This window comes from Alligator sinensis, unplaced genomic scaffold (genome assembly GCF_000455745.1).
Source record: "Alligator sinensis unplaced genomic scaffold, ASM45574v1 scaffold7_1, whole genome shotgun sequence".
Classification (NCBI taxonomy): domain Eukaryota; kingdom Metazoa; phylum Chordata; order Crocodylia; family Alligatoridae; genus Alligator; species Alligator sinensis.
Genome location: NW_005841843.1, coordinates 2,213,124 through 2,225,122, shown reverse-complemented (window position 1 = coordinate 2,225,122; position 11,999 = coordinate 2,213,124).

The following is an 11,999-nucleotide window of genomic DNA, read 5'->3' as shown; positions in this document are numbered from 1 at the left end:
CCCCCTCCCAGCATCACTGCCACCCAGCCTGGGCTTGTGACTGGGCTTGGGGGGGAGCAAGTTTGAGATCCCACTCCCTCCTGCACTCTGGGAATTGCCCCATGACCTGACCCAGCCAGAGCCGCATTCACAGTGAATGAAGCCCCGGCCAGGCTGGGTTGTGGGACAGTCAAAGCTTGGAGTTTTATCCAGGGGCACAGGTGGGGAGACAAGGGGGAGGCATGTGCCCCCCCCCCCATCCTGCATTGCGCACAGCAGTGGGAGCCACCCACCCATGCCCCTGGATGAGCCACCGGGCTCCTATTGTCCCACAACCTGGCCCAGCTAGGTTGTGAGACAATCTCCACAGTGCAGGAAAGAGAGAGGCAGGGGCAGGGGTAAATCATTCACCTCTGCCCCTGCTCCATTCCTTCCTGCACTGTGAGGGGCTCAGTCCCCAGCCCCACTCCCTCCCTGACTGCTCTGCAGGGGGGCAGATTGTGGCCCCTGCAGTGAGGGAGGGAGTGGGACAGCAGCAGGGTCTAGGGTGAGTAGGACTCCAGCTGGGCCAGGTGGTGAGACAAACAGAGGCCTGGGGGGCACCCCAAGGCCTCTGCTTGTCCTACTATGCTGCCCAGTTGGGGCTCCACTTACCCCAGCCCTGCCAGTCCTCCACTGTTCTGCTGTTTCCCCCACAACAGCCCTTTCCCCTTTCCCCACAGACTTATCTAATGGGGGAGTGGGGGTTCACACATATGCACATGTTCCCCAAATAATTTTTTCTCCCTCCACCTATGCAGTGCCTGCCCCAGTCCCACTCCCTCCCTCCCTCCCCACGGGGGTCACAATGCCATTAAAAAGAAGAAAAAAAAATATAAGGGGGTACATCAGCTGAAACTTTGAGACCAAAGGTGTACACTTGTTAAAAAAGGTTGAAAACTCCTGTTCTAGTGCACCAAACCTCTGAGTACCTTCAATTACCATCTTTCTCTTATCCCTGTTTTAAAATATGTTTTTCCTTTCCCCTCTAACATATGAAATATCTTCTCTAAGATTACAAGCACATCTTAAATACATGATAGACAACGCCCATTCCCACTGTAGACATGATTTGGGTTGCATAAATCATTTGTGTTTCTGTTTGGTAGCAAACAAGAAAATAAAAGTTTCTGTTCTAACCAAAATGATTTTTTTAAAGTTTATCTCACTGAAAAAAGAAAGACACTTCATTTCAAACCCCAAATGATGAAGAAGGGACCCTCCTTTTCTGCAACAGGCCAGTTTTTAAGTCTTCCATAATAGATATAGTAGACGCACACTCTCTGACTGCTTCAGAATAGACATTTGAACCATCTTTCTTTTCCATGATTTCATAAATTCAGCCTTGGAAAGACACAGGAAATTTTCCTTCCAACTGAAACTTTCAGCAAGCTTAGATAAAATCTATAGATGATATTAGATCATCACTGAACCTAAATAAATGGCAATATCTCAAAACGTTATAGGGTTTGAATTGGGATGTTACTGGAAAGGGAAATTCACAGGATAATCCCTTCAAAAGCATGGTAAATTTATAGAGTCCACATAATTTGGTCATCATACTATGAGGCAGCAAGATTTAATTTCACCTTGGAATGAAAGAAATTCAAACCACTGTTCCAGAAATTTACCTATTCCTGGGAGAAAGATTTTTAAAAAAGGAAAATCCCATGTGACAACAACAGCGTTCCTAGAGCTAGATCCAGACATGCAGGCATATGCAGTTTGTGGCATGCCAAGCCTCTTTGCAGCACCATAAACCACACATCCAGTAGGTTAAAATGTGCCCTGTGCTGCATATTTGAAGTGTGGGGCCAAAATATGCTACCAGGAAATCCCATTTGGGGAAAAATAAAGCCATGAAAAAAAGTAGCACACAGCATGTGAGAGGAGCATGTGCTGGCAGATAAGGAGGCTCTGTTCTCCTGGGAGGCTTAGTCCTCCTCCCAGCCAGAGCAGCTCCCCTCCTCTAGTTCTGTCCCATTTCCTCCAGCAAGCCAAAAGCCAGGAATAGTGGGGAAATAGTAGTTTCCCCAAAACAGGACATTTTGCCATGCACTGAAGCACATGTGCAGGAGTGTGCACAGTAGCAAAAAGTGGTGGCACAAATTTGTGCCACTACCTTTTTTGGCATTGCAAGTGAATGCCCCTGCATGTAGCAATGCTCCCTAGGGGCACATCCCCAAGAGCAGAGGTGTACGGTAGCCTCAGGGAAAAAAGCAGCAGCACAAACTCATGCCACAGCCTTTTGTCCCAGCGCATGCCTCTGCACGTAGGGTTAGCACAGGGAAAAATTCATTGGATGGGGTATGGGAGGCTTACCTGAGGCCCTGGGGGCTTCCCAAGGCTCCAGCAGTGGCAATCTGGGTGTACTAGGATTTCCCAGTGTCAAAAAAATGCTGCACATTAGCAGCACGGAGAATGCCTGTATGTCTGATATGTGTGATTTGTGGTGCTGCAAGCTGCACGTGTACATTTGTCTGGACACGCCCTCGGCGTTTAAACAACCCATGGCTCTAAGGTGTAAATTAGGTACTGAGGTAAATGGACACAGAGTTAGGGAAGGAAACAGAGTACATAACGTTTAAAAGTCTAAGACTTTTAGGGAATTTCCAATCTTTTTCTGCCTGCAAGAGTGAATTCTATGAGTTAAAATATGATAGCATGATGACACAAGGAAACTCCGTAGATGCTGCAGCTTGCTATCATTCTTTGGGCTATTCCACAATGCACATTGTTACCTCACTGCCCTGTTATTGGTCCTGACTTTTCAGTCCTTGCACACTATGTACCCTCCAACATGGTACCTAAAGAACAGAACCTGCATCAGGCCAGTGCATTGGTTAAGCAAGGAGGTGGTGTCCTGCACGTGATCTCTTCCCTCTATTCATTCACATAAAAAAAATCAGCTCTATCTTTTACTACTCACAGGCTATGTCCACACGAGCATGGACATTTGGTTCCCTGGGGACAACTAGCAGCAGGACAACTTGTAGCAATGGTGATCCGCAGCTGAAGTGTGGCTCTGGCCGGCCAGGCTCCAGGTTTGAGTAGTGCACACTGTCCCCATGTGTGCTGCTCCCCTTTTTTTTTGCATGAGTTTTTTTATGCCTGGATATCTAGGGATCAACCTCCCCGTGCTGCTCCCTTGCAGTGCAGAGAACAGCTGAATGCGTGGTATGTGGTGCCACATGGCCATGCTCATCTGGATATGGCCACAGAGTGCAGAGTCCTTTTCCAACTCAGAGCAAAAACTAGAAAGATAGAATCCTGCTTTTTTATTGGCTGGATAAAAATATCACATTCAGTTTTCTCATCATATCCATTCTAGTTAATTGTATCTGTGCATGGTCCCAACTGTGAAATCTGTGTTCACAAACCTCTCTGTCTCCCTCAGTTGCCTGATGACCAGAGTTGTGGCCATGAAGTATAAAGAGCTTCTCTCATGGCAAATGCAACAACACATTGTCTCATAGGTCTGTAAAATGTTAATAAAATAGAAAATAAATATAAAATAAATACCAAGTTTTATGCCTTAAAATAGAGAGGTATTCTTTTTTGCCCTTTTCACTAAGCTCTTTAGGTAAATATTTATGATTTGATGGCAACCATTGTAATCACAAGGCCATCAAGATAGTGAAGCTTGTCTTGTTTCCACTTCAGTCATTAGGAATTTATCTTTTACCTTCAGCAGAAGCAGAAATCGGTGCATGGTTAGCAACAAATAAATCACTTGTACAATACTAGAACAAGCCCTCACAATTGGATCATACTGCAATACTTAATTATGTATCTGAGTGAATAGTCTGAACAATCTCCCGTTTGCATTTTGGATCCTAGCCATACAATCTGCTGACAGTTTCAGGGTTCTCTCTACCATTACTTCTTAGTCTTTTACTCCTGTTTTCTGTTCTGCTGACTGTGGCCCATTAAGCATATGTTCTTTTAAGTGTTTCTAACCCCAGCCTCCACATTTTGAAATTTTCTATAAATTGAAGTTGAAAAGTCATTTGTCTACAATATTCTAAAAGTAACTAGAATTCTCAAAATATGGTGGCATTATCTATTTTTTGTCGGCTGACCCAATTTAATATAGTCTTTAGACATAGATATTATAACAGCACTTCCCATTTCTGTTGAGGTGCTCAAAGTAGTTTATGTATGTGGGTAAATGTTATCATAACAGATGGGAAAAGCGAGACAGTGAAGTGAGGTGACTTTCATAGCCTCGCTGTCAGAAAAGAACCATAAAGGCTGTATGTTCATAACTGATGGGGTAATTATGTCCACATTCCCTAAGGCCTCCATTTCCTTTGTCTCACCACTGAGTAATATCTACTTACAGTAGTGGAGATTTCCTCTAGATCATTAATATGTAAACAATAAAGTACCAGATGCAATTCCAGTCCCTAATCTATTCCTACTCCACTCATCACTTTATTCCCCTATGAACTTTTACCTTCACAGCTTCCCCTTGTTTACCTAGTCAGTGCCGTTCCAAATAGGCATACAATTATGTCCATTAATTATAGCATCAAGATCACAGCCGTATGGAGATATCAATTAATGAAAATGTACTTTAAAAAACTCCTGCCGTCTAGATTTTCTTGCGACTTAGGATGTTCCTTGTGGGAGTTTGAGTCAGAAACAATAATTAAAAAGAACATAGTACCATATTACACCCTACTCCCATATGTTTCTTGTTGTTTAGCTGTGACTATTTGCCTCAGACCAACTCTGAAATTTCAAAAACAAGATACATGGCAATAATACATTTAAAAATAATATGGCACCTTTTAAAATCTTAAGATTTATGAATAAGATGAACAGTATTTGCTTGTGTATGACTACTATATGTACAATAAAACACAATATATCTACAAATTGCAGGATGATTTAAGAGTTGGATTCTTGGTAGGGATGGCAGGGCAGAGAGCTGGTAGCTTTACCTGTCCAATAGAAAAACTTGGCTTTATTTTTAAGATTAAGGAAATAGTTTTGGGGGATTTCATCCAAATAATTGCAGCAATTTTAGCAGGATATTCTTTCTGAAATTTACTTTTTGCACAAAGTCAATTTTAGCTGCTCCCAGTGTTCCGGATCCATTTTGAGATTTGCACATATATTGAAAACAAATGACCAAATCCTTAAGCTGATTGGACTCACACTCAGACACCTAATCCTATTACTTACCTTCCTAAAATTCTAGTTGGTAGAGTGAGATTTATAGCACCCACACTGACCTGAGGTTTATTGCAATTAACTTTACAGTTGGATATACCCCAAAAGTCAATAAGAACTGAAGCAGAATGCTAGAATGTAATGTGGGTGTGTAACAAACTGGAGAATAGCAATAAATAAATACTACACTTGATCTTAGCTCACAGGAGGCTAGCATGCCAGTTTTGCCCAACTGTTTTAATTAACATCTCTATGGCAATGCCAGACAAGCACAGTGACACATGGCAGCCTTGTCTGGTATCCTTGAAAATTGTGAAGGACCTTGAAAATCCAGTACTACTAACATCTACTAGCTCACCAGTAGTCTAGAGCAATTCAGACCTTTGGCAACTGAAAGCTTAATGTCTGTAACAATTGCTACTTCATTGCTTCTACAGAGCATTTTAAAGCCAAATTTGTGTAACATGTGGACCAGATATTTCCAACCAATTCTTCCAAAGGTTCTCTCGAAGTTCAGGGTAACAGCTATAATTTGGCTATTTTCATGGTTTCTCAAGCTGCCTAAAGTCTCTTAGCTGTCAGCGTTCCACAATCTTTTTAATGGGGACATACTCTACATGGTACATTAGGCAGCACTGCATCAGTTACAATACTTAACCATTTCCTTTCCTTATTTAATTTAGGATGGTGCCTTTTTTGTGATCTTTGCTATCCTTACAGCATATATGGTACTCCTCTCAGGGAGTCCTTCAAGGTCATTTTGATTCTTCAGACATTTATTATCTTTAAGTTATCACTTCCTATTCCTCTATGCTCTTTTGTAAATTCATTCCATGTTATGTTACTTTATCTTCAATGGCAGACTTCTATCACCTATCTCTCATTAATCACTTTTGAAAGATAACTTTTTCCTTGTATTTTTCTATCTCTTGATCTCCCTTGCTGTTATTAAATACTAAATCTGTTTATACATTAAAACACAGGTAAAATTAGCAATAATATTAATAATTTATAAGTGAGCAGATAGATGGATGCATCTACATACAAAATTAACATGACACAATAAATTCTGGAGCAGTTTGAGCTGGAGTCAGCGGCTCCTAGGTGCAGCATCTGCACATACACTGGGCCACAGCAGTTTGGGCTGGCAGCAGGCTTGGCAGGTCAGCCCGAGGCTAAGGATGGTAGGGTCAGGAAGTGGAGGGTCTGGCTGGGGCACAAAAGTGATAGAGTGCATCTACACAAAATGCTTTACTGTACAGTAGACTAAATTACTGTGCAGGAAGTATAGGCATTTACATAGGGAGATCCTTAATGCACAGTAGGGGTTTGCAAAATGGGCCAAATTCAATTTGGATTCAGCCTGAATTGGGGACAGTGATTCGATTCATTGATGGATCACTGTCCCTGATTCGATTCGGCCAAATCCAAATCTGAAGATTAGACGCCGATTTGAAGAATCAGCGATTCAGCCATAGATGCAGCTTTAAATGTTTTTTCTACATACCTCGAGGTACCAGGCACTGCTCGTGAACTCCACAATGCTGGGGTTGATGAAGCGTCCCACAGGAGCATGGGGCGGGGGAGGGGGGCTCCCCCATGTGCTTGGTAGTGAACCCAGAAGTGGACCAAAGTACTTCCAATCCAATTCCAGGTCCAGCCTGGGCTTGGTGATCAGCTTTGGGGAGGAGCCCAGGTGTCCCCCCAGACCCTGGAAGCAGCAGTCTCCGAGCCGGGGTGATGTTGGGGGGCGGGGGGACGCTCAGTGTACTTCCTGGTGGACTTGGAAGTGGACCGCAAGTGCTTCTGGTCCACTTCCAGGTCTGCTGCCAAGCATGCTGGGGAGACCTCCACACTCCTCTGGGATGCTCCATCTGCCCCAGCATCTCAGCATTCACAAGCTGCCTGGTACCTTGAGGTATGTAGAAAAAACATTTAAATCTGTGTTTGTGTCTGAATCACCAAATCTTTCTGAATCTTTCTAAATCTATTTGGAGGGTTCTAATTCAATTCAGAGAGATTAAAGGGTCTCTTGATTTGATTTGGATTTGGAGATTCAGCCACTGAATTGGGCTGAATCTCCACCAACTCGAATCAGTGATCGAAGCTTCGCACAGCCCTACTGCACAGTATATTGGTCTACTCCACGGTTAATTTGCTACCTGCATTTTCTGCTTCCATGGGGAATACTTACTGCATAGTAATGCATGTGACTGGGAGCAAATTTGATCCTGCTCAGTTGGGCAGCAGGGAGTGGGAGATTGTTCCCTGCCCTTGTGAGCTGCCTGTTGCTGGGGTGGGCTCCAAGCTTGAAGCCCAGCTGGGATAATGTCCCCCTGCCCCAGCAGTAGGCAGCTCCTGGCCCTAGTTCTGTGATTGGAGTCAGGGCTGGGAGATCACTGCAGTGTCCCGGGGTCCCCGCATGGGGAAAGTTGGGACAGTTCCTGGCCAGCCCCAGGCTGTGTGGGGAAGTCTGCACATGCAGCCCAAAGCTGGCTGGGAACTGTCCCATTTCAGGTCAGGTTCCAGCCAGCTCTAGGCTGCACATGCAGATTTCCCCATTCAGCCTGGGACTGGTGGGGAACTGCCTAGGTCTGGGTCAGGTCCCACACCCTGATCAGACAATTGAGACATGGGGCTGGGAAAAAGCTGTGGGGGAGGGGCAGGTCCAAGTCCTGTGCCCTGATTTGCTAGTGGGGCAGCTAGCAGTGAGCCCCCAGCTGGGCAGGGATTCCCCACCCAGCCGGGAACTCATTGCTAGCTACCCCACTGGTAGATGGGGCAGGGGGCTGGGACCGGCCCCTCCCCTCTAACTGTTTCTCAGACACATGCCCCAATCACCTGAATTACTTGATCACCCCAATCACCTGGTCACCAGCCTTGTGCCCTGATCACTTGAAATAGCTTCAGGAGAGGGGTGCAATGCAGAGCTGGCTGGGACCTGCCCTAGATGGGGACAGGCCCCAGCCAGCTGTGGGAAAACCCTACTGGGCATAGAGCTTGTTCCCATGCATGGGTAACTGGTGTCTCCTGAGTCAGGGGGGCACTTGCCCCCCCCCTTCACCCCCAGTGGCCAGTCGGTGACAATTGGCAGGGGGAGAGTGTTTCTGGAAGTGCCAGCAGAAGGGCCAGGAATGTGCCCAGAAGTACTTCTCCTGGCACCCCCACTCCCCAGCTGGCACTCTCAGGGGGGCACCAGCACTCCCACCTGTGCCCCCTGCCCATTCCCAAAGTGGGAAATGTTGCCTGTCAGGGGGTGCACTAGTGCTCCCATGCACCCCCTATGCATCACCACTGTTCTCATGTGCACAGGGTGGGAAAGCCCTTCAGCAGCATCTCTTCTGCCCTGTGACCCCTCCCAATGTGTACAAGGCCAGGAGACAGCTGTCTCCTAGCCTCGTGCTTAACCTGGAGCTCCCCCTGGATGCTACAGGAGGGCAGAGGAAGGTCAATCAAATCTGCTCCCAAGAGGGAGCATGTGTAGACATGCCCCCCAGTAGGCTTACTGCACAGTATTTTTACTGCACAGTAGGCCTACTTTGAAATATTTGCATGTGTAGACATGCCCACTGAGTACAAAGCACTCAAGCAGCAAAACTGTTGTATGTGCTTAGGTTTAAACGTATTAGTTGTTTTGCTGAAAATGGATGGACTTAAAAAAATGCTTAAGTTCTTTGCTGATCCTGAAGACAGTGCACAGGTTTTAGCTCCTACAGACAATGGGTTTCTGCCTTCTCCATGGCTTAGGCTTCACTGATGCACGTTCAAAACATTAGCGTTCTCACAGTTTCTGAAACCACATGAAGTTTTAATTTCCCAAGCAGCTTACCAACAAAACCTTGCTAAGAACAAGTCTGAATTTTCATTTATGATGCATAATGACAACTGTGCTCCCTTGGTACAGCAAAGATCACAACAGACAAAACTCATAAGATCTTAGGACAATACATTCTCACTCAAGAGGATCTGATTTTGGACCACTTTTCTAGAGGAGATTAGGTGAGCCTACAGTCTGGTTCTCTTTAGGAAAAATTGCAAAACCTTCCTCTTTAGGAAAGTCTTTCCACAATAAGTAAAAAACACAATAAGAACAATTCTTCTAATTCCAGATCTTCATAACTGTTTACCCCTGCTGCCCCAAAGAGTCTTTTAACCTCAAAAAGCAGAAGTATCTGAGGCTTCAGGTGGTTCAGTACATTGATCTTGATTTTGTACGAAATGTGATCAGACACTGTAACGGCAATATTATACTTTAAAAATGTCTCAATAGATAGGATTGGTCTTAAATAATCCATCTCCTCAACATCTAATAAAATGTCAGGGAATTGGACAAGAATTTATTTAACCACAACCATGATCTGAACAAGAATGCACTACATTCAAAAAGCATGTCTATGTCTATGCAGTTGGCCTAATAAAAATTATAATCTATAAACATCCTTGCCTTTTGCTTATTTCCTAGGCCAGCAGAACTATATACATCTGTCCAACAAATGGATATGGTCAATTTAGCCTTTCCAGAATGGAACATTTTAATTTTAATTTTCAAAATTACTTTCCCTGGTAGGCTAAAATCACAGAAAAATTTCCACTCTGCAAAGCACTGGATGAAGTGGACAGCCACATGAATAAAATGAGGTAATCAATTAGAGATGACTTGCTTCAAAACTACCAAATATCTCCCTGCAGGTGCAGAGCTTGATTAGCCAAAATAGAGAAGCTTCAACCACCTCTGAAAAAAGGTTGGTTAGACTAAAGATAACATGCAACTTGGAGATATTCCAGTGATGTAAACACCATGTATGACTGTAGAGGAAATGTTCAGACTACAGAACAGTAGGGCTATCTGAAATGGTACCATTCCATTTCGACTTGCATTTTGATAGAACAGCATTTCATTTTGAATTTAATTTTGATTCAAAACTGCTGTTCTGTTTCATTTTGTGGAAACAGTGGAACTGTTTTGACATTTCACCCACAGGCTATAATGTGGAAGCACAAAACAGCCTATAACTTTGTTATTTCTATCCTGATTTGGATGGCACTTGCAGGAATGGTAGCCCCTTCTGAATGCATGAAGCCTTGCAAGTTTCAGGAAGATGGGTGGAGGGGTTTCAGAGAATCTGTACCTCAAATCTTGAAAGCAAAACTCATGTCACGTGTATGTGTTAAGCCATAGTGAGGTCAAAACTTCAGGCGTGCTAGCCCCTGATGAGGCAACAAAGCCTGACAATTTTCAAGAAGATAGGTTTAGGGGTTTGGGGGAAACTGTACCTCAAGCTGCAGACAAGCAAAACTCATAACATGGGTGACACTGTGTGTGTTAAGGCACAGCAATGTGAAAGCTGCAGGGATAGTAGCCCCTGCTGAGGCCACAAAGCCTGCTAGCTTTCAAGGAGATAGGTGCAGGGGCTTCTGGGGCCCTCCACCTCTGGCTGCTGACAGCCAAAACTCGTGACATGGGTGGGTGAAACTGTGTGTGTGTTAAGGTATGCCCTCACTCAGCTATCACCAAGGCAGAAAGCAGGGCAGTTCAAACAATGCTGCCTGTTATGCAGTTTTTCCATTCCTCCCCTCAGAGCACTGGGATTGGAAGAGACCTCAGGAAAGGATGACAGGCACTGGCCAGCTACACAGTCAATAATGAGAGCAGTCCTTTGCTACTTTAGTTTCTGTTTTCCTACAGGCAAGCCCAGCTTGAGCTTTGAAACTCAAAACGTTTCGACTTGCCTCCTTTCATTTCGAGGCTGTTTGAAAGCTCTCTGTTTTGTTTTCATTTCACTATTTCAAGCTTGAAACAAGTCAAAACAGCATCGAAATGAAACTGCCGGAGAAATTTTGCACAGGCCTACAGAACACCTCCTGGCCTGCCCACATATAGGGTGACCATTCCCCAGTGAGGACCTCACTAAGGCTACAGATCGAGCAATAGTATGTACCCATTTCTGGACCCAAATTTGAACATGGTGACAGGACACAAGAAGATGATGACCTTTATGGAATGGACTATTTTAATTTTTCATTCCAATTGTACTATTCATTTAATTGTTTAATACTGTATAATTCAAAAATAAATTACTTTAAAAAACCCCTTAAAAATAAATCAAAATCACAATGAAAACTTTTATATGACCCTGTCACGGCGGCGCCTGCGGGAGGGCTGTGAGCTCTCTGAGGTCCCTCACACCATGTCAAGGCCGGCCCAAGGCACCCTCTTATTCTCTCCTGCCACGTCTTGCTGGTAAATATAATAGGGAGGCTACCTTACTTCTCCTTGGGCACAGCTACTCGGGACCTCTGTCCCCGCGGTTTTCCTGGACTCTTGTGGTCTCCCCATATGATGGGTTCTACTCGGGCACCCCAGCCTTATGGGCTATACGTGGCTCCTACCAGCCCCTAATACCACACCCCAAGCCTTGCAGATGGGATAGACGTTGTCCAGTCAAAATACACACCCGCTTTCTTGAGTCCTCCTCTGTAATCTAGCCCGCTCTAGGGCCTTCTCCGTATATCTCTATGCTAGTGCCCCTTCCTGGGCTCTCACTGTGCCCACTCCGGGTTGAGACCCACTCTGGGCCTTCTCTAAAATAATCTAGTCCACTTTGGGATGTCCTCTCAAGCCACCGGTCTTTTAGGCCCACCGCACTGCTAACCTCTGGTTTGCCGGGCGCACTGTGCTGCTATCCCCTTTTCCTGGGGACCACCACAGCATCGCCCTTCTCCTGGGGCGCTGTACTGCTAACCCCTTTCATCTGGGTCCACCGCAGCACCCTGCCCCTGTCCTGGGTTTTTTGTAGTGC